Below are 23,257 nucleotides of genomic sequence, written 5' to 3'. Positions count from 1 at the left end.
ACTGAGCCCGCGCTCTAGAGCCTGAGCTCCGCGACAAGAGAAGCCACCTTAATGAGAAGCCCACACACTGCAATGAAGAGTAGCCTCCGCTTGCTGCAACTAGAGAAAGACTGCATGCCACAACAAAGACCCAACACAGCCAAAAATTAATTAATTAATTAATTAATTAATTAAAAAAATAAAAAAGAAGTGCAGGGTTAGTGCTGAGTTTCTCATCAGCAGCACCACTGGCATTCTACACTAGATGCTTCTTTGCTGTGGGGCTGTCCTGTGCATTGCAGGATGTTTAGCAGCAACCCCGGCCTCCATCCACTAGATGCCAGTAGCACCCTCCCTTTGTCATGACAATCAAAAATGTCCCAACATTGTCAAATGTCCCTTGGGGAGGAAAGTCACACACAGTTGAGAACCACTGGTTTAGACTAAAGTGGTGACAAGGGAGGTGAAGAAATGTGGAGAGATTCAAGATGTACCTTGAAGCTGAATCAAAAGTAATTAATGATGATGCATTAAAAAGAATAAAATACCTAGGAATAAACCTACCCAAGGGGGTAAAAGGCCTGTACTTGGAAAACTACAAGACACCAATGAAAGAAATTAAAGATGACACAAACAGATGGAAAGATATACTGTGTTCCTGGATTGGAAGAATCAGTGTTGTTAAAATGACCATACTACTCAATGCAATCTATGGATTCAATGTGATCCCTATCAAATTACCAATGGCATTTTTCACAGAACTAGAACAAATCATTCTAAAATTTGTATGGAACCACAAAGGACCCCAAAGAGCCTAAACAATCTTGAGAAAGAAGAACAGAGCTGAAGGAATCATGCGTCCTGACTTCAGATTGTACTATAAAGCTAAAGTAAACAAAACAGTATGGTACTGGCACAAGAAAAAGACACATAGATCAATGGAACAGAATAGAGAGCCCAGAAATAAACCCACACACCTATGGTCAATTAATCTATAACAAAGGAGGCAAGAATGGAAAAAAGTCTCTTCAACAAGTAGTGCTGGGAAAACTGGACAGCTACATTAAATAAAAATGAGATTAGAACATTCCCTCACACCATATACAAAAATAAGCTCAAAATGTATTAAAGACCTAAATGTTAAGATCTGAAACCATAAAACGCCTAGAAGAGAACGTGGGCAGAAAACTCTTTCACATAAATCGTAGCAATATTTTTTGCATCTCTATCCACAGTCAAAAGAAATAAAAGCAAAAATAAACAAATGGGACCTAATTAAACTTAAAAGCTTCTGCCCAGCAAAGGAAACCATCAACAAAATGAAAAGACAACCTATGAAATGGGAGAAAATGTTTGCAAATGATATGACCAACAAGGGGTTAATATCCAACATATATAAACAGTTCATACAACTCAGTATCAATAAAAAATAATTAAAAGATGGCAGAAGACCTAAATAGACATTTTCCCAAAGAAAACATACAGATGGCTAACAGGAACATGGAAAGATGCTCAACATCCCTAATTATTAGAGGAATGTAAATCAAAACCTCAATGAGATATCACCTCACACCCAAGAACACAAATAACAAATGTTGGTGAAGATGTGGAGAAAAGGGACTCCTCATTCATTGTTGGTGGGAAAGTAAATTCCAGCCACTGTGGAAAACAGTATGGAGGTCTCTCAAAAAACTTAAAATAGAACTACCATATGACCCAGAAAGCCAGAAATTCCACTCGGGTATATATCCAAAAAACCCAAACTACTAATTAGAAATGATATATGCACCCCAATGTTCATAGCAGCATTATTTACAATTGCCAAGATATGAAAGCAACCTAAGTGTCCAACAACAAATGAATGGATGTGGTATATATACCACATCATATATAGATAGATAGATAGATACACACACACATATACATACACACGTACATGTTGCCATCTGCAGCAACTTGGATGGAATTGGAGGGCATTATGCGAAGTGAAATAAGTCAGACAGAGAAAGACAAATACTGTATGATATCACTTATACTGGAATCTAAAAAGTAAAAAAAGCTAGTGAATATAACAAAAAAGCAGAGTCACAGATATAGAGAACAAACTAGTGGTTAACAGTAGGGGGAGGGAAGGGGGAAGGGGCAATATAGGAGTAGGGGATTAAGAGATACAGATTATTATGTATAAAATAAGCTACAAGGATATACTGAACCACATGGGCAATATAGCCAATATTTTATAATAACTATAGAGTGTAACCTTTAAAAATTGTACACTTGTAACTTACATAATATTGTACATCAACTATACATCAATAAAAATAATAAATAATAATAAAAAAGTAAGAACTAGAAAAAAAGAAATTAATGATGGGTTTGAAAATGCACAGAGCGTGGGATCAGGGATGACTCTAACTTAAGCTACCGGTGGATGGCATGGCACCCATTGATAGAAAATATGAAGACCAGGTTTGAAGGAAAAGAGAAAGAGTTCCATTTGGGGTATGTGGAATGTACAGTGCCTCTTAAGACCTGCAAGAAGTGCAAAGAAAAACACACAAACAAAAAGTGCCTGTCTTCCAGGAGTTTAGAATCTAGAGAGACCGATAAATACGTTAATGAGTGCAGTGCAACGGGTCAAACACCGTGTTAGTTGTGCTCACGTGAGTGGCCGGGAGCGAGACACACACAGACGCAACCAGATGTAACTGGAGAGGGAGGCCAAGGGTGGCTTCTTAAAGAAACGAACCTCAGGGTGGCTTTTAAAGGCTGGTTTTAAAAAAACTGGTTAGGGCTTCCCTGGTGGCGCAGTGGTTGGGAGTCCGCCTGCCAATGCAGGGGACGCGGGTTCGTGCCCCGGTCTGGGAAGATCCCACATGCGGCGGAGCGGCTGGGCCCGTGCGCCATGGCCGCTGAGCCTGCGCGTCCGGAGCCTGTGCTCCGCAACGGGGGAGGCCACAGCAGTGAGAGGCCCACATACAGCAAGAAAAAAAAAAAAAAAAAACTGGTTAGAGACAGAGAAGGGAAGAGGAAAGCCAATGTGAACAATCTGTGCATGCAGCCTAAGGAATTCAGACAAGGTCCAGAGCAGCTGAAATGAGGGCCTCTGCTAAGAGAGTGAAAGTGTGGACGGGGTGTCTCCTGAGGTCCATTCCTCAAGAGGGTGGGCGGCTCCATGACGGCGCAGCAGGGCCAGAGACTTCAGGGTGAGAACTAGATTTCCTGGGAGATATTAGTGTGAGTTTAGGAAAGAGTTTGAGGTGTGGGAGGGAGACAGGCAAGCGGCAGCAGCCTCTAGCGCACTGACCCCAGGCTCCTAGACCCCTGTTTCAGAGCGAAGTCGGGCCCCAGCAGTGGTCCTTCCAACAACGTCCTCCCCCACCACTCCCCACGCCTCCCCCGGGGTTCTGAGCCGGGTGCTGCCTACATCTCACCATGTCCAACGCCGCCCTGGTACACCTCGGACTTCCAGTCTCCATGTGGAAGAAGCCAGGGTCCGGGCCGGGAGACGGAGGGTCTGCGCTACGCCGGAACTGGGAGCAGGAGCGCTTCCGGCGTCAGCGCCGAGGACTCACCTGGAGCCGCTTTCGGCCGGCGCCGCGGGGCGGGGCTGCACCTGGAGGGATGCTGAGCCTCTACCTCGCCGCTCACGCAGCCCGCTCAGGCCTCGTCTTCTGTGAACATTTAGTGTAGGTTTCCAGCACTTCCGCTGAGCTGAACTGCAAGCTCCATGGCGCCGACCCCGTTCTGTGAGGCTCTGGGAACTCCTTACGCTGCAGACATTGCTCAGGGCGTTTCAAGGGATGAAATAAATTGGTAAAATGCGGCAAGCTGGCAACGTGTATGAAATGGAGATGAAAATAGGTCAATTTGAAAACTTACTTTAAAAATTTCTAGGAAGAAAAATGCTTCCCCCATTATGAACCAAGACTAGACCTCATCCCTTTTCATCAATCCAAAAAATACCGCTATGGCTCATCCACTGTCTCTTCTGTCACTTGGTCACAACTGAATTGAAAAGTGAAAAAACTAAAACGTTGTGCATGGAGTAGGGTTGCCAGGTAAGATACAGAACATTCAGTTAAATTTAAATATCAGATAAACAGCCAAGTTTTTAGTATACTTATGTCCCAAATATTGCATAAGACACACTTACACTAAAAAAAAAACAAAAATAGGCATCGTCTATATAAAACTGAAATTCAGCTGGGCACCCTGCACTTTTATTACTAAATCTGACAGCTGCACCATGGAGTGGTCTGAAATTGGACCTTCAGCCTCCTTAAAGAAGTATTTAAATGTGTTTATCCACTTGTCAGTAGGTCCCTCCTTGTTCCAGAAAGGATGGGAAGTGCCTGAATAAAGTTGTGTCCTTCTAGGTGACTCTGTTGCCAGCTGTGGTCACTTATTCTTTATACTGAAGAGAAGGTCCTCCTCAGACGGCAGAACAGGTCCCGCCCGGGGCAGTCAGAGACCCAGGCAGGTTCTGAGAGACCCTGACACCCTCCCTCGGTGCCTCCTGACTATCCTCTCAGCTCAGGGCATCTATTTTCCCATCGTAAAGCCGGCATTGAACCTACAGCAAACGTGATGAGAATCAAGGAGGTCTCTGTCCTGGTGCCACCTTCCTCCTCACCCCCTACTCTTTCATCCTGGGGGAAAGCAGAGCCTCTCACTCCCCACACACTGCTCCCATTCATTCTGTTCCCTAAGGATGGGTTCCCAGCGAGTCAAGAGGAGTGTCCTTCAAGTGCCAGGGGTCCTTTCAGACCTGTTAGGTGTGCCATGGAACCAGCATTCTGAGCTGATTCTATTTGGGTCAGAAGCGAAACCAGGGAGAGGGATGCTCAGGCAGTGGCATCTTCTTAAAAGTTATGTGTCAGGGCTTCCCTGGTGGCGCAGTGGTTGAGGGTCCGCCTGCCAATGCAGGGGACACGGGTTCGTGCCCCGGTCCAGGAAGATCCCACATGTCGCGGAGTGGCTGGGCCCGTGAGCCATGGCCGCTGAGCCTGCGCATCCGGAGCCTGTGCTCCGCAGCGGGAGAGGCCACAGCAGTGAGAGGCCCGTGTACCGCAAAAAAAAAAAAAAAAAGTTATGTGTCATCATGACAGACACAAAGACCGTGAGGAAGACTGGAGAAGTCCGAAAACACCTGAGAGAGAGAGAGACCAGGAGTGGTGCTGTTTTAATGTCCTCGCTCTCCCAACCGGGCTGACCCTACCCCCAGGCTTAGCCTTTTCAAATCTAAGAAACTGGTTGAAACTCTGTGGTCAGAAGTGCCTTCGAAAAGCTACCTTTTCAGTCCTCAACTCTGTCTGGTTTTGCTGGGAAGGAAGAGAGGCAGGGACATGGACAACAAGGCTGGCTGTCCCAAGGAAGAACAGGCACGGGCTGGTCTTCAGAGGCATACACCCACAGGGCCTGGTCTGAACTCCAGCCTAGAGCTCCATGGAAAGTCGCAGCTCCTAGGATGTCATCTTTAGTCACTCATTAGAAAAGTCTGAATAAATACAGAAGTCACATGCCTGGCCTACTCCAGATGGCTCAGAGCTCTTCAAGGCCATTATTACATGAATACTTTTTAAGACTCACAACAGTCATATTTGATAAGTGGGTGTAAATATTATCTTCCTTTTTATAAGAGAGACATAGGGGCACTAAGTTTACTTAAGATCAGGCCAGAGAATAGTAATAAGACTCCTACATAAAAATGATTTTTTTATTTTTTAAAAATATTATTTAAAAGGTTAAACATATACAAAGTAGAGAGAATAATATAGTGAACACCCATGGACCCATTGCTCAACTACAACAATTATCAATTCATGGCCCATCTTATTTCAACATCCACTTTCCCCTCTCTCATATTATTTTAAAGCAAATCCTAATTGTTACATTATTTCATCTAGAAATGTTTAGTATGACTTTCTGAATGATCAGAACTCTTTTTTAAACATAGCCACATTACCAATCTCATACCTAAGAAAGAGTTAATTTTCCAGTAGCATCAAATATCCAGTCAACGTTTAAATGTCCATTGATCTCATAAATGTCATAAATCTGTTTTCGGTTTATTTGAATTAATAGGATCCAAATAAGGTCTACACACTCGGATTGGTTGACATATCTCTTAAATCTATAACTTCCCCTTCTACATTATTTTTTTCCCTGCAATTTGCTTGTTGAAGAAACCAAGTCATTTGTCCTGTAGAGTTTACCATAGTATGGATTTTTCTGATTGAATCCTGAGATGTCATTGAACCTATTTCTCTGCCTCTGTGTTTCCTACAAACTGGTAATGGGGGCTTGATCCACCTTTTATTGGAAAACTTCTTCACAGGTGGTGCTCTCTACTTCCAGGAGGTTATCTCTCTTTCTCCATCTCTTTTTCTGTCTCTCTCTCTCTCTGAAGTTATCTGCCGTTTACTATTTAAATATTCAAAGCCTAGTTCCCTTCATTCATCACCAGTTGTGAAAAGGTGGCATTCTGATTCAGTCTTTCCTTCTTTATCTGTTAGCTAAACTACATCCACAGAAAGAAACCACCCTCTTCTACTATCTGGTTACCCACTGGCATAGTTCATAGAGGAAAAGTAGGTCAACTGTTTGATTTCTTCCTTTATGTATCATTTTCAATGTACCACTTTTCAAAATAATGAGGTGATTCACTAGCATTCTGCAACTGTAATCAGCGAAGTTTCTTTTGTGTTTGTGTCATGATGATCACAAATTAAGATATGCTAGATCATGAAATCAGAAGGTAATAGAAGATTTGAAAAATAATTAACAAGCTTATATCCATAATTGAAGAAAATATATTTTTAATTGAAATATAATTCATGGACATAAAATCCACCCTTATAAAGCATAAATTTAGTAGGTTTTAGTATATTCGCAAAATCATGCAAACATCACCATTATTTAACTCCAGAACTTTTTTTTTCCCGGTACGCGGGCCTCTCACTGCTGTGGCGTCTCCCGTTGCGGAGCACAGGCTTCGGATGCGCAGGCTCAGCGGCCATGGCTCACGGGGCCCAACCGCTCCGCGGCATGTGGGATCTTCCCGGACCGCGGGGCACGAACCCGCGTGCCCTGCATCGGCAGGCAGCCTCTCAACCACTGCACCACCAGGGAAGCCCCAGAACATTTTTATAACCTCTCCCAAAACACCCTATAATCATTAGTGGTCATTATCTACTCCTCCCTCCACCCAGCCCCTGGCAACTCCTCATCTACTTTTCTGTCTCTATGTATTTGCCTGAAGATATATTCTTTACAATCACATTCGTAACATTTAAGAAAAATTACTGTATGAAAAGTCAGAAAGCAAATCTCAAGGAATGTCAAAGGACTGATAATACTCTTTGACTACAGTGCAAATAAATTAGAAATAAATAACGAAAAGATACCACATAACTGGAAGATCAACAACACACTTATTTGACTCAGGGGTCAAAGAGTCAATAAATCCTGTCAATATTTACAGTACCTAGGAAATTACTTCCTTTGCAACTATTTAAACCTAAATTGAAAAGTATTAGATATCAACTTAAAGGTATGGAGAATTTTTCAAAATCCTTTTATGGAAGCGTGAAAGAAAGAAAGAGGTTAGAAAGGCAGGAAGTTCGCTGGTTTAGAGACCACTTAAGGTGCCTGCCAGCGGGGGTGGAGCCCTGCTGAATGAGGAGGTGCTGACCTGGTGGGCGGGGTCATCAGCAAGAGGTGATGGGTCATTCCTGGCAGGTCAGGACAGACAAGGGATGTGCTCTGACTACAGGAAACATCCCTTTAAGCCAGGCACTGCTCTGCTGGAAGTGAGAGTGCTTGCTAAATTGGTCACTGGAGCATAGGTGCTTCCCCAGTATCTCCTTCACTTGAAATCCCCTGCAGTAAGGACATACATCCCCATAGCTTCTTCCGGTTACTATCCAGACAACTGCTAGTCACTTCTTCACAGGTTGTATGATGAATGAGAATCCCCCTCAAAAGTGAAACTACTTCCACTTTGCTGTACACCTGAAACTAACACAACATTGGTAATCAACTATACTCCAATATACAATAAAAATGTTTTAAAAGTCCAACTTCCAACAATCGTATATTTCTGATTTTATGCTAACTCATCACTCCAGTAGCTCCATAAATGTGCCATAAAACTTACATTTTCACTTGCATTTCAAGTGGCCCTGGCATGCACCTGGTGGGCACGTACAGCAACATCACTTGAGTGCCTTTTGTCAACCAACATGGATCAAAACCACTCAGATGAACACACAGCAATGGCAGAAAACAGGACCACAGCAGTGGAATAAACAGATTGGTCAGCACTTGGGAAGATGAGGAAACAACACAGTGACCCTCACTGGCCACAGGGGCACAGCTGACTCTGTGCCATCACATAACGGCTAATGTGATATGAGCATTGTGTTAACTGTACTCTTCAGAATTCTAAAATAAAAAATATTTCTGAGGGAAACCGAGCCATGGTGCCTCAGCCTGCACACGGTCGCTGAGCGAGCATGATCAGACGGCGGGGCCTGGAGACTCAGCTGCAGTGCTCAGGCCTCAGGGTTTTGCTGAGGCCAGCAGTGGTGTGGGACTAGAGGGAGGCCTGGGGTTCCAGTAGTTACTGATTTTGTTACCAAGAAGAGGACGGTCCATTCCTCTTTGCTCTGTTGTCCTTTTTTAGACCCGTGGCCGAAGGAAAAAATGTAACTTGTGGAACCTGAAAGTTGCTTGAAAATTCAATATAAAATAGTAGTTAGTGGGGTTTCCTTCATCCAAAACCATCTTGCTAAAGCAAATATCAGGGGACGGTCAGTGACTGAAGCCAGGGTATAAGGGTTCACAGATGGACAGCTAGGAAGCGGTTGGCTAAGAGCCCAACAGGACTGACAGCTCGTCCTCTGCAACTTGATATTGGTATAGTTTGATTAAATCAGACTTTCGGAAGCATGCTAAAGTGGTTATTATACAATACGAATGTACCAATGGGATAGGAATGTACCGGTGGGTGAGGAAATAAATCCAACACCCAGAGTAGGTAACTTGGTCTGGGTTCCCCAAAATGCAGTTTCATAGGTGCAGGTAGTTTATTTGGAAAGAGTGTCTCGGGAAGCAGATGCAGGAGACTGGGCAGAGGCAGGGAAGGGAGAAAAGTCAACAGAGGCTATATTTTGAGCTGTACTTGCTGTAGGCGAGTGGAGCTTCATCCACCTGGGAGCCTCTGAAGAGCCTGGGGGAAAATGCCTCAGAAAGGCCTCACAGGAAGATGGGGACATCTGTCCACAGGTTTCCACCTTCCTGAGGCTTGGGTTGCCCCCAGGGGCATTAGCTCCACTGCTCCTGGGCAGGGGCTGAGTGTCCTCCTAGGCCTTCACAGCAAGCCCTGAGGCAGGGCGTCTGAGAGCCACTGCTGGTTGTAACCTGGAGAGCCCAAGGCCTGCAGTGAGGGCTTCAAAAGCAAGGCTGGAGCTGGGGATGGATCTTCTCTAGAAGGTTGTGGAAGTTCCCACTGTAGAGGTGCCTGCAGGGAAGCTGAGTTCTCAGGACAGGGAGCTAGTCTGGGACCTGGGAAGTATCCTGAGAGCATCTCCTATGGAAAGTTTACCTATTACTTTGTTTTCTTTGCTTTCCCAAGAACTGTGGGACTAGTCGTATTTCCCAGAAGTGCTCAACATTTCAATATTCTCTAGCTAGCATCAAACATCTGCATACAGTTGCCTAACTCCATCTGTGGTTAGTGTTTTGCCAGGTTTTCATTAACCATATGTATATATCTATCTGTATGTGTATATAAGTATGTATTTAAAACTTCTGGATGATTTGAAAGTAAGTTGCAGATGTTATGTCACTTCACTCCTAAATACTTCAGCATTCTTCTCTTAAGACTGACATTCTCTTGCATGACCACAATACCATTCTCATAGCTACAAAAATAATTCAATAATGTCATCTAAGAGAGAAATCATTTTCATATTCCCCAACTGTCTCCAAGATGTCATCTAAAGTACTGCCCCACCCCAGATCCAACTTGGTTCACACACTGAAGCTATTAAATGTTAGTTTCTTTTTAGTCTAAAACTTACCCCTTGCCTTTTCTTCCTTTTCATGATAACTGACTGTTTTTTTAAGAATCTGGGCCAGATTCTTAAATTAACCACATTCTGCATTTGTCTGATGGTTTCCTTGTGATGAGATTCAAGCCAAATTCTTTCGGTAAGAGTATAAATAGAAGATATTGAATATTTCTTACTGTACCACGTCAGGAATTCCAAAATGTCAGGTTTTCTCACTGTTGGTGCTGATAAATTAGATCACTTGGATAAGGAACCAACCAGTCTCTCAATTCTAAAACCACATCTTCCCCTATCTAATTAGTAATTAACCTATGTAATCTGTAAGTAATCTGTGGGATAAGGGTTTTTGTGTATAACATCCTGTTCCCACAACATTTTATCTCATTGTTTTATCATCTATCTAATGATCACTTAGGGGTGCTGTTTAAAATTCTACCATTCTTTCTAAATTTATTCGCTGACATTTGTAAATAAGAACTTGCCTTCTTCTGCCTTTTCTTTCTTTTTGCTTTTCAATTTTATATGGACTCGTGAAAAATTGTAAATTTTTTACTATTATGACTTACTATTGTCATTATTCTTTTTGACAAACTGACCCATTTTGGGGCAGTGGGAGCCTCTTCCAGACCATGTGTTTGTTGGTTTTTTGGGGTTTTTGGTAAGTGTTATTGAGCAAATCCTGTGTCCTTTGACCCGATTTATCCTTCACTGAATTCTTCCTTGATTTCTGGTAAAACAAGATGATATCCCAGGCTCACCTCAGACTCCCCCAGTCCCAGGCCTAGCTTCAAATATTTCTTCAAGGAGTCCTGGTTCCTTTTTGTAAGAAATGGGATTTAGAAAACAAGCTCTTGCAACTAGAGATTATCACACTAAATGAAGTAAGTCAGGAAGAGAAAGACAAATACCATACGATATCACTTAATGTGGAATCTAAAATATAACACAAATGAACCTATCTTGTGGAATCTAAAATATAACACAAATGAACCTATCTATGAAACAGAAACAGAATCACGGATATAGAGAACAGACTGGCGGTTGCCAAGGGGGAGGGATGGCGTGGGAGGTTGGGATTAGCAGATGCAAGCTTTTATATACAGAATGGATAAACAACAAGGTCCTACTCTACAGCACAGAGAACTACATTCAATATCCTATGATAAACCATAATGGAAAAAACTGTTTTAAAAATAATGTATGTATTGTATAACTGAATCACTTTGCTGTACAGCAGTAATTAACACAATATTGTAAATCAACTATACTTCAATAAAAAAAAAACAGATCTGGTGTTTGTTGCTTCTAGATCATTTTGGTATACAGACCCCCCCCCCAAAAAAAGATAGTATTTTTAAATGTTGGTAAGGGCTATAGAGAAAAAAATAAACAGGGAGGAGAAGGCAAAGATAGCAATTTCAAAAGGGAATAAAGGAATTAGGACATTAAGAAAAAATGGAAGAGTAGAGCATAAAGGGAGGTGCGCTCCCTCCCACACCCACCCTCCAGCCGTTGAAGGCGACCAGCAGATGGGCAGGAAGAGGCTGGAGAAGTGAGGACAGCTGAGAGGATGGCACAGGCGCAGACTCAAGACTGAGCAACCCCCGCTTCTCGGCAGGCAAGCCACGCCAGGACGTCAGGAGGAGCGATGAGTGGTGGTTGGGGGGCAAGCTGGCGGTTGGGTTACAGAATCATGGCCATTTTTTTAAGTAATTAATTTTTTATTGGGGTATAGTTGATTTACAATGTTGTGGTAGTTTCTGCTGTACAGCAAAGCGAGTCAGTTATAAAAACACCAATCTCCATTCTTGTATAGATTCTATTCCCATATATGCCATTACAGAGTATTGAGTAGAGTTCCCTGTGCTATATGGTAGGTTCATATTAGTTATCTATTTTATATACAGTAGTGTGTACATGTCAGTCCCAATCTCCCAATTTATCCCTCACCCCCTGGTAACCATGAGTTTGTTTTCTACATCTGTAACTCTATTATCTGTAGATAAGTTCATTTGTACCCTTTTTTTAGATTCCACATATAAGTGATATCATATGGTATTTGTCCTTCTCTGTCTGACTTACTTCACTTAGTATGATAATCTGTAGGTCCATCGATGTTGCTGTAAATGGCATTATTTCATTTTTCTTTATGACTGAGTAATGTTCCATTTTATATGTGTACCACATCTTTTTTATCCATTACTCTGTCGATGGACATTTAGGTTGCTTCCATGTCCTGGCTATTGTAAATGGTGCTTCAGTGAACACTGTGGTGCATGTATCCTTTCAAATTATGGTTTTCTCAGGATACAGGCCCAGGGATGCGATTGCTGGATCATATGATAGCTCTATTTTTAGTTTTCTAAGGAATCTCCATACTGTTCTGCATAGTTGCTGCACCAGTTTACATTCCCACCAACAGTGGAGGAGGGTTCCCTTTTCTCCACACCCTCTCCAGCATTTATTGTTTGTAGACTTCTTTGATGGTGGCCATTCTAACTGGTATAAGGTGATACCTCACTGTAGTTTTGATTTGCATTTCTCTAATAATTAGTGATGATGAGCATCTTTTCATATGCCTCTTGACCATCTCTATGGCTTCTTTGGAGAAATGTCAATTTTATGAGAATTGTGCTGTTGAATGTAATGTTTGCACTGATTTTTATTTTTATGATTAAGTGAGCATTTTCTAATATCAACTTTAAACATTTTTCAGGGAAAAATAATATAGTAATACTCTATGGTGTATAACACTGGGTGTTTTTCTCCCCTTTTCTCTGTGTTTGAATTATTTCCCAACGAAAATCTTTTGGAAAAATGATTCAAGAACCTTTAAAATTTCACATCATTTGATCCACTGATTATACTTCTAGGAATAGTTATAGTGGAACAATCAGACATGCAGAGTTACAAATAAGAATATTTTCCAAGTGTTATTAATAATATGGACAAATTGGATATAACTCAGAGTCCAAAAATAGGGGCCTCCTGAAGAAATTAGGGTGGTTCCTTTAGGTGGAATATTACACAGCCACTAAGATCACATTTTGGCAGACTATAGCATAGTTTGAGGAAATGCTCATGATAAAATGTTTATGGGTAAAAGTCAGGGTCTATATCTATCTATCTATACACATATATATAGGCATGTTTTTTAATAGATAATTAGAACATTGCCAGAAAAGGGAAGATAAGAATAGGCAGAAACCGAATTAGTAAAATATTAGACCAATCATCAGGAATATTGCAGCCCTGAAATTCCTGGGCAAAACTGTACACACTTTCTCAAAGATTATTAAGGAAATAAATACCAAGTGTCAATTTTTCATCCAAATTATAATATCACCATCAGAAACAATCAACACAAAATACTGGCAACAATTAATTCTACACACAAGAAAAAACGTTTGTTAGAGATTTTGTAGAACTGACAGAAGAACCTTGTAAAATCTGGAAATTTTGACTTAGTAGAAATAAGCAACAGTAGGTAAACTCTGAATTTCTAGATTTTTGTCACAAGGAATCAATTCCTTTTAAAATGTGGTAAATAAACTTTACCATGACCAATTTTACTAAAAGTTTATTCCCAAACTGACTGAAAAGGGTTAGCTAGTTTTATTTTATTTTATTTGTAGATCCTAGAATGGCAGGACCCGTCCTCCATGCCTTTGCTTTCCCTGGAGAGTTGGCAGGAGCTCAGAGAGGAACATTCACAGGGCAAACCTGAGGAGAATGGAGCTTGGGGAGTGGTCAGGGTGCCCCGCCTGGGCAGGAGCCCCATAGCACAGGATGAAGCCAAGGAAGCCCCACCTCCAAGGAACCACAAGGGCTTGGACAAGGGGCAAATGACGGTGACTAGTGCAATCTACAAGCCAATGGGCTCTTCCTTAAAGGTCTGGAATGACCTGGATTCTTTGTGCTTCTCTAGTAGAAGGGACATCTGTGCTGTTTACACTCTATTCCTCCCCAGCTCTAACCCCTCAATCCATCCCCCCACCCCGGCCTTCTGCTCTGGGCCTCAGGAGGCTGACCCTTATGGGCATGATTCCTGGTGCTCTCTCACCTTCTGGCTTCCTGAAGCATTTGGCCAGTGGAAGGCACTGACTAAAGGTCAGAAAGGGGGAGGAGAGAGAAGTCAGAATATGTTTCCCTGAGAACACAGCAGAAGTTGAGAGAACTAATCCAAGTATCTTCTGCAATGATTTTATGTACCTTGGGCCAAATCAGTGTCTTGAGTCAAGTGAGTTCTTCCAGGAAACCATGGAACTAGTGGATGATGATGGGACATCACCCACTTGATTAGAGCAAAAGAACAGTCTTGGCATGAAAGAAGAATTGCAAATGACAAAAAACCAAGTGTTACCTGCCCAGTGTAACAACATAGATGAATGCAGGTAGAATGAGGGTTTATTATTCTCAATTACAAGTAAACTTTCAGGGATCAAGGAATATGAAGATAATTCATTCCTCTAGTTACAACTATAGTTGGGGGTCCAACCAGACAAAAATATACAAGCTTATAAAAATATAGAAGTTACCAAAGATTGGAGCCAATCTTCTAGTATTCTTAGATACTTCTGGGAGAAGGAATATTGCCTGCACACTTTGCTTGGACCCATCTTTTGAGTCTTCTTTTATCTGCAGAGATTGGGGCAGTGGTCCTTGGGACAACAGATCCAGTGGGATTTTTCCAGTTGCCCCAGAATAAGTGACTAAAGTCTAATACCAAGGACAGAAAGGTGCTGAGTATACCCACTATAGTCAAGGTCATCTATAGCCTCCCCCCGCCCCAAACTAAAAAGGAGACCTGTGGCTTCCACCTGCCTCACCAGAGGAGGAGTGGGGGTGGGTAGGTCCCTGAGTTACCTTGTGATCTTGCCTAGCATCCATGATGAGAGGCTTCTCTCTTCTCCTTCTACAGAGAAGCAGGAAGTGCTTCTCCCCTACCTATCCCCACCCAGAGCCCGGAGAGGAAGGAGGTGCTAGAAGAATTATTTAGGAGAATTAGAAGTGCCTGAAAAAAAGATTGGCCTCTCTGGAGTGGAGAGGTCATGGCGTGAGGTCAGAGCACCCGGCTGCACCATGGCCTGCTGCCGGCAGGAGGGGAAGGATCAAATCATATCTGTGGCCAAAGAAAACCATGAAACTCCAAGCAACGCGGAGCTGGTGGCCGATGACCCCAGTGATCCGTACGAGGAGCATGGACTTATCCTGCCCCACGGAGACATCAGCTGGAACTGCCCGTGCCTTGGGGGTGGCCTTTTCCTGCTTCCACTGCAGCACAGAGGATGTCAAGGGGTCAGACTGTGTAGACCAGTTCCGGGCCATGCAGGAGTGCATGCAGCAGTACCCGGACCTCTATCCCCAGGAGGAGGAGAAGCCAGCAGATCGATTAAAGGAATCGGCTGCCTCTGAGGCCATCACAACCAAAGAAAAGGAGGGGTCCAGCTAACGAAGGCGCGGGGCGCTGGGCTCCAACCTCCTTCAGAGCACATGAATCTCTCCAAGAAATTATCTTTCCCTCTGTTGTTCTGGGCACTGTAATGTATAAAATAACTTATTGAGCTGATCAGGGGTCTTGGCGCCTTGACATATACACTGAAAAATGGGTTGTATGTATGTGTGTCTCACATAACCTATCAGCGAATGTAGCTGCCACTGTTGAATTCTCTTTGAAATAATGTGTTGAATAATCTCAGCAACCAAAAATCTTTATCTGGGAGTGTCTCTTGTGAGTGAGCTGATTTATTCTGATTCATTGTGTCCCTTTTAGTAGATTTTATACCTACTTGGAAAGTGAAATAGAAACACACATCTTCCTTTAAAAATGATGGAGTAGGGCCATTCCTGTTGAAGAGACGGGATGATCAGACCTTGAGTATATGATGGGGCGTTCTGCTTCTTTTCTGATATATTTTGGTTTCCAGTTTGCATTGAGCTCCAGGTTTTCTACGTTTGGAAAACAGAGCTTTGGACCCTCTGAGGGACTCCCTTTGTAAGTGAAGAGAAAGGCTGTTTTTTCCTGTTCTTTTTATTCCGAAAGCCCTGGTTTGAGGTCTGTGTTCACACTGGCTCTGTCTCAGCCTGTTCAGATGCAGTGGTCCTGAGAGGTGGGGACCTAAATCATTACCAAAGTAGCACCCGAGAAAGGAAACGGTGTCAATTAAAAGAAAAACCTGATTTAAAAAAAGAAAAAAAAGTTTGGCCTCTTTCTCCCCTGTTGATGCCCCCCATGCCAGCAAGATGAGAGGGACCCACTGCGGGATGTGCCAGAGAACCAAAGGGAGTTACTCCTCCACCCAGCCCAGATCTCTGAAGCTCTTGGAGACATGAAGGGGGGATAAGGCATTCCAGTGTGGAGCTTAGGTGCTGGGGGAGACAGGAGCCCTCAGGTCACCCAGGCACAGGACCAGAGACGGCAAGCCCTGCCCTGAACAGATGCTATAGACCTGGACTGTTGGTGTGGCTAACGGGACACACAGTTGCCCCCTTTTGAGGGAATACTCTGTGATAAAGGGTAGGTCAGGGTGAAGCTGAATGCTGCCCCGTCCCAAATCAAACACACATACCATCTACACAGAGAATGGCATAGCAGAGAAGCCACCAGCGTCAGATTGAAACAATCCAAACCAAGGTAGGTCCAGAAGGGAAAGGGGATTAAAGAGCAGGTGCAGCCACACTCCCATCCCGGCCCTTGAGCCACAGTCTCTATAGAGACGATGGTGGGGAAGACTCACACCAGATGCAGCTGGACCAGATTTCATTTAGTTTTTTAAAATAAATTTTTAAGTGAAATACACATATAGAAAGTGCATTAATTATAACTAAATTAGAATCAATTATTAAAATTAAATTATAAGATTACAGCTCAATGAACCATCACAAAGTTGAACACAACCCTAGATGTAAAGATTGAACATCATTGAAGCCATAGGCACCCCTCATGCCCCTCGCTGTCACTGTCCACTCCACAAAGGCAACCACTGTCCTGACTTCTAACAACAGAGATGAGTTCTGACTGTTTTTAACCTTTACCTAAATGGAACTATACAGTGGGTTGTCTTTTGACTCTGGCTCCTTTTGTTCAGTGTTATGTTTTTGAGATCTATCCGAGTTATGTGTGGAGCAGTTCATTTATTTTTATTGCCATATAGCATTCCATTGCATGGTGTATTCCTTTCCTGTGCTGCTGTAACAAATTACCACAAACACAGTGGCTTACAATAGAAATTTATTCTCTCATGTTTCTGGAGCCAGGAGTCCAAAGATAATATCACTGAGCCTTAGTCAAGGTATCAGCAGAGCTGCACTTCTTCTGTCTTATAAGAGAGATCCATCCCTTGCCTTTCCAAGCTTCTGGTGGCAGCCAGCATTCCTGGACTAGGGGCCACATCACTCAGTCTCTGCTTCCAGGGTCACACTACCTTCTCTTCTGTGTATGTGAAATCTCCTTCTGTTTCCCTCTTAATAAGGATACATCTGATTGTATTGGTGGTGGTAACAATAAACTTTACATTAATGAGATCCATGATGGCCAAACTGTAACTTTCCTCTTGCATCTTTCCTTATTAATCTGAATGGGTTCTATTGGACTTTCTCACTATCTTTATTAACCTGGTGCTAGGAGGAGGGTGAATGCTATATTCAACAGGACCAAGTACAGATGGAATCAATCTTACTTAATCAATTCTTTTTAAGAACTGAAGCCTCCACTAGTGATATGAATTCTGGGTAGATATAACTTACTAAAAATAATAATAAAAGAACATAGAGAGATTTTTTGCCCAATCAGATAGAATTCCATGATATTCATATTGCCAGAGAAATAATACAGGACTAGAAGAAATTACCAAGATGAGTCACCCCTACCCCTGCCAATTCTTTCCCTCACAGATGGAGAGATAAAAGACCTAAAACTGTGTATATAGTAAGAATTAACAGTCTAAAATGTAGTCACTTGTAGGAATATTATATTAATGATCATTTGAAAAGACAACACATCAAGCATTTTGCTTATGGGACCCCAACTGGCTTCCCCCAGAAGGAGCTTTGATTTGAGAAGCCACACAAAGTATTTCCTCTCCCTCACTCCACCCTCCACCCTTCTTTTGTCCTTTTTCCTTCTTGCTCTTTCCCCTTGCTCCCTCCTTCCTTCTCCTTTCTTCCTTCCTTTCTGCTTTCTTTCTCTTTCCCTTTCTTCCTTCCTTTCTTATTTCTTTCTTTCCAATAGAAAGTATTTTATTGTTCTATTTTATAGTCCTATATTTAAATTTCATTCAAGATGTTACCCTAATCCTAGAAAGGAATATAAAGAAAAGTAAACGTGGGACCTCCCTGGTGGCTCAGTGGTTAAGAATCCACCTGCCAATGCAGGGGACACAGGTTCGAGCCCTAGTCCGGGAAGATTCCACATGCTGCGGAGCAACTAAGCCTGTGTGCCACAACTACTGAGCCTGCACTCTAGAGCCCACGTGCCACAACTACTGAAGCCCACACACCTAGAGCCTGTGCTCCACAACAAAGAGAAACCACCGCAATGAGAAGCCTGTGCCCCTGCTCACTGCAACTAGAGAAAGCCCACGCATAGCAAGGAAGACCCAACACAGCCAAAAGTAAATGTAATTCTTAAGTCTCGTTATTTCCAAAGGTCTCTTAGCTAATTAAGAATCTGTAACATACCCATGTCAGTAAAGAAACTATAATTATGTCATTTTTTTGTAAAGATGCTCTCTCTTCTAAGCCAAGTTCTTCTCAGCAGGAGAGCTCCTCAATATAATCAGCAATAAAGAATGCTGTCTTCTTCCCTGGGCAAGTCTTCACAAACACCCTGTGGTCAAGGTGCCACTCTCTGGACCAAGACCTACACAGATCCACGCTAATTCCTGGAGCTGAGCATGGAGAGCAATGGAGAAGGAGGGGACTGGAAGGGTCAGACAAAGTAAGAGATTCAGAGACAAAGCAGGGATGCGTGAAAGTAGAAAGAAGCCAGTGACTTTGGTACAGTATGTAGTCCACACTTTCTCAGCAGCACCACAGGCAGACGCATAAAGGCATGACTAGTAATTTCAGGGTTAGCAGAAAAGATATCATTTAGTTCCAAGACTTCAACTCATAGTTTCTTTGGGATTCTCTAGCGCTTCATATCCTCCTTTTCCCTGACAGTGTCCCTGGGCTCCTAGACATGGCCCCAGCACAGCACAGCTCTACAGAACTATGTGTATTCTAAGATGTGCTTCTACGGATGTTTCAGGCACAGTACAGTGTAAGTGGTGCCACCCAAAGCTGGGCAGTGCCATGTACTGTCACATGATCACCTTGTTACTGAACTCAAGTTCAGCTGCTTGCCACTCAAAAGCCAATAGTCGAGAGGCATGTGTCAATAGGAAGGAAAGGTGCTTTAATCAGAAAAGCTGGCAATCTGGGGAGAAGGTGGACTCATGTCCCAAGACCAACTCCAAAGATTCTGCTCAGCCATTATAATTTTTGAAGGGACAGAAGGAGGGGAAGAATCTCAGTGAATCATCGAGGCAGGAGGTTGGGTTCTGCATCCTTCTCCATTGTGTGCAGACTGGCTGACCCTCTCTTCATATGTTATCTTGTCTGTGTGATCTGCCTGCAGGATTACTAAGAAGGTCTCTTGAGGGTAGAGAGCTAGTCATTCTTTACTTAATTCTTCATTCTTACTTCTTCTTATCTAGGAAAAGAATCAACAGGTTAATTAGGTTCTTTCAAGGTTAGAAGGGAACAGAAATGGGAAGACAGGAAAGGGGCAAAAGAGCTGCTTTCAACTTTGGTGAATGGCCAGTGGCCATTAATATCTTATTATTTGTTACTCATAAAAACAAACAGAAACAACTAAATCTCTCATAATGACGTGATAAAATAAGTTCTGATAGGTCATACAGTGGGATACTATGCAGCCAATAAAATCATGTTATAGGAGATATTTAAGGACAGAGGTAAACATTCATGATTTATTGCTAAAGAAAAACATAAAATATATACAGGAGTTCTGGCTTCTATAATGGGGGAACGATTTCACCAAACTATCTGCAGGAGGTCAAATCCTCCTGCAGATAACACTGATAAAACCTGAAAGAAAAAAAAGAGTTAGGGGCTTCCCTGGTGGCGCAGTGGTTGAGGGTCTGCCTGCCGATGCAGGGGACATGGGTTCGTGCCCCAGTCTGGGAAGATCCCACATGTCACGGAGTGGCTGGGCCAGTGAGCCATGGCCACTGAGCCTGCGCGTCCAGAGCCTGTGCTCCTCAGTGGGAGAGGCCACAGCGGTGAGAGGCCCGCGTACCGCAAAAAAAAAAAAAAAAAAAAAAAAAAGTTCCGTCCCATATCAGTAAACAAAGGATCAAATCAAGCCATCACATTACAGCCCGCCCTGTGGTGAGCCCTAAGGGAACTCAGGGTAGAAACAGGATGCCCACCATCAAGGAGTCAGCCACTGCAGCCACCCCCTGACTTGTACCCTGAAGAGACTCAGGATGAGAAAGCACAGGACACTGGCCCCAGATAGCTGAGGTGCATATCAAAGGAATGATTCCAGTGAGCCCAGACTCTTGCATCTTCCCACACATAGAAAAGCACTAAATTCCTTAACTTGAGATGTCTGGTTTTCTTTCATTAACAGTAATCTTTTGATGTCCTGACTACCTGGTCTTTGTTGCAAAAGCTCCTCTGTATCCCGGTTCCCCCCTTACCTCTTCGGGGCAGTCCCTCAGAGCGATCTGAGAGGCTGTGTCCCGAGCTTAAATCCTCAGTTTTGTGCACCAAATAAAACATAATTCTCAACTTTTAGCTTGTGCATTTTTTTCAGTCAACAGGTTTAAAAGGGTCCAATTTCATTCTTTTGCTTATAGATACCCAGTCTTCCCATCACCATTTCTGGAAGAGAAATTGTATATCCTTGTGTATTCTTTTTGTTTCTCATATTTTCTTTTCTTTTTCTTTTATTGAAGTATAGTTGATGTACAATATTTTATAAGTTGCAGGTGTACCATATAGTGATTCACAATTTTTAAAGGTTATACTCCATTTATGTTATTTAAAAATATTGGCTGTATTCCCCATGCTGTACTCTTGTGTATTCTTGACTCCCTTTTGAAGAAGAGTTGACCATACAATAGACTGTGACAGTCACAGGGGTAAACATGGTGTTCCTTCTTCTCTACTAACATTATTTCTGAAGTAGGGGAAGGTGCTGAAATAAAATTTACATTTTAAGGCAAGACAAGAAAATTTAAGCATAAAATTCTCTCTGTTTGGGCCTCCTCCCTCTCCCTTTTTTTTTTTTTTTTTTAAACAGAAGAAATTTATTTTCTTACAGTTCTAGAGGCTGGAAGTCTGGGGTCAAGGTGCCAGCATGGTTGGGCTCTGGGGAGAGCTCTCTTCTTGGTTTGCAGATGGTTGCTTTCGTGTTGTGTCCTCACATAGCAGAGAAAGAAAAAGAGAAAGAGGAGGAGGAAGAGGAGTAAGAGAGAAAAAGAGAGAGAGAGAGAGAGAGAGAGGGAGACCTCCCTCCCCCTTTAAGGTGCAGTGTGTATCTGCGTTATACATTAACCAGACCTCCTCAAAAGTGGGAGCGCCTGCTCGATGGTAAAGATCAATTTTTTTCCTTTCTTCTGATGCTAGCAATGGAATGTCTTAAAAGGTTAGTGTTCTTTCCCAGGTCTGTAGGGGGTCATGGTGACTTGCTTCTCACTTTGTACATGATTACCTGGACTAGTGTGTCTTTGGTGAATTTTATGTAAAATATCAGTATGTCATTTTTATGTATGATCCTTTGTCTCGAAAATGTGTTTGACTGTGCCTTCAACTTCTAACAGGAGGAACAGTTCCCAGGTTATAATCCTCAATTTCAAAATTCTCAATTTTTCCTTCTTAGCTTGATGACTCATTGAGTTTTCATTGACAAATACATACAGGAGGGTGTATAGGGCCCAAGGCAAGTAATGTTTTGCAGGGCCATTATTTACACAAACAATTTGAATCACCCCAAGTCAGTGTATCAGCCCCATTCTGAGGCCTAATCATTCTCCAGACCACTCTCCTAGAACCTGGGTCCAGCCAGGGGGACCCTAGGGAATCTCCAGAGGCACAAGTCCCAGAGCTTCTGGGGCATCTGGTTTGGACCCTGCAGGGAGCAAGTGCCCTGAAGAAAAGAAATGGGAACGGACCCTTGTATGTCCTGCCAGGGCCTGGGGCACCCCACCCAGAAGGCACATCCAGTCTTCAAGAATCCTGGGTAGAGGAAAGAAACTTGGAAAATTCCAAGGAAGGGCCTAGGGTGTATTATGCCATCTCTCTCTTTTTCTCTTTCTCCTTCTCTTTCTTCCTCTGGTCACCGTACTAAGTCTCATGGAGACCATATCAGAGCACATTTGAGTGATGCTATGTGATGTCACTCCCAAAGCCTTTTTTTAGCCAAAAATCAATAATAAATCTGTGTCCCAACATAGAGCCTAGGTGTCTTGAGCTTCTCCACCTCACATGGTACAGGTTAGCACAGTCCTGCACCCACCTGTGTTGGTGGAGAGTTGGATCATGGCACTCTTCTGCCTGACTATCAGTCCCTCAACTGTTTTTTTGTGTGTGTAACAGCTTTATTGAGATATAATTCATACAGCATATAATTCACTCATTGAAAGTGTATGATTCAATGGTTTTTAGTATATCACAGAGTTGTGCAATTGATTGTATCACCACAATCAATTTTAGACCGTTTTCATCACTGCAAAAAAAAACTCCATATCTCCTAACCATCACTTCCTAATCCCCTCTCCCCTCAGCCCCAGGAAACCACTCATCTATTTTCTGTCTTTACAGATTAGCCTATTCTGGACAGTTTATATAGCACAATATGTAGATTAGGAGGGGGATCTTTCCATGCCATTATCTGCTAAGGAGATCGGGTAGCTAGCTAGTAAGCCAGCTCTTTCCTTATGAATGAGAGGATTGTCCCAAATGAAGTCCAGTTTGCATTAGAAGAGGCCTATTTCTTTCTTTCTTTTTTTTTTTTGCGGTACGCGGGCCTCTCACTGTTGTGGCCTCTCCCGTTGCGGAGCACAGGCTCCGGATGCGCAGGCTCAGCGGCCATGGCTCACGGGCCCAGCCACTCTGTGGCACGTGGGATCTTCCCGGACCAGGGCATGAACCCGTGTCACCTTCATCGGCAGGCAGACTCTCAACCA

General features: G+C 42.9%; 1 pseudogene across 1 annotated transcript; it reads left to right on the top strand.

Moving 5' to 3' along the window:
• The first annotated feature begins 15,140 nt into the window (after positions 1 to 15,140).
• On the top strand, positions 15,141 to 15,510 carry LOC309810649 (mitochondrial intermembrane space import and assembly protein 40-like; annotated as a pseudogene). Its single transcript has one exon. The product of its transcript is annotated as a mitochondrial intermembrane space import and assembly protein 40-like (transcript).
• Positions 15,511 to 23,257: the final 7,747 nt, after the last annotated feature.

The sequence above is a fragment of the Mesoplodon mirus genome, assembly GCF_964341445.2.
Source record: "Mesoplodon mirus genome assembly, chromosome: 9".
NCBI lineage: Eukaryota > Metazoa > Chordata > Mammalia > Artiodactyla > Ziphiidae > Mesoplodon > Mesoplodon mirus.
This window is presented reverse-complemented; position numbering and strand designations above follow the sequence as displayed.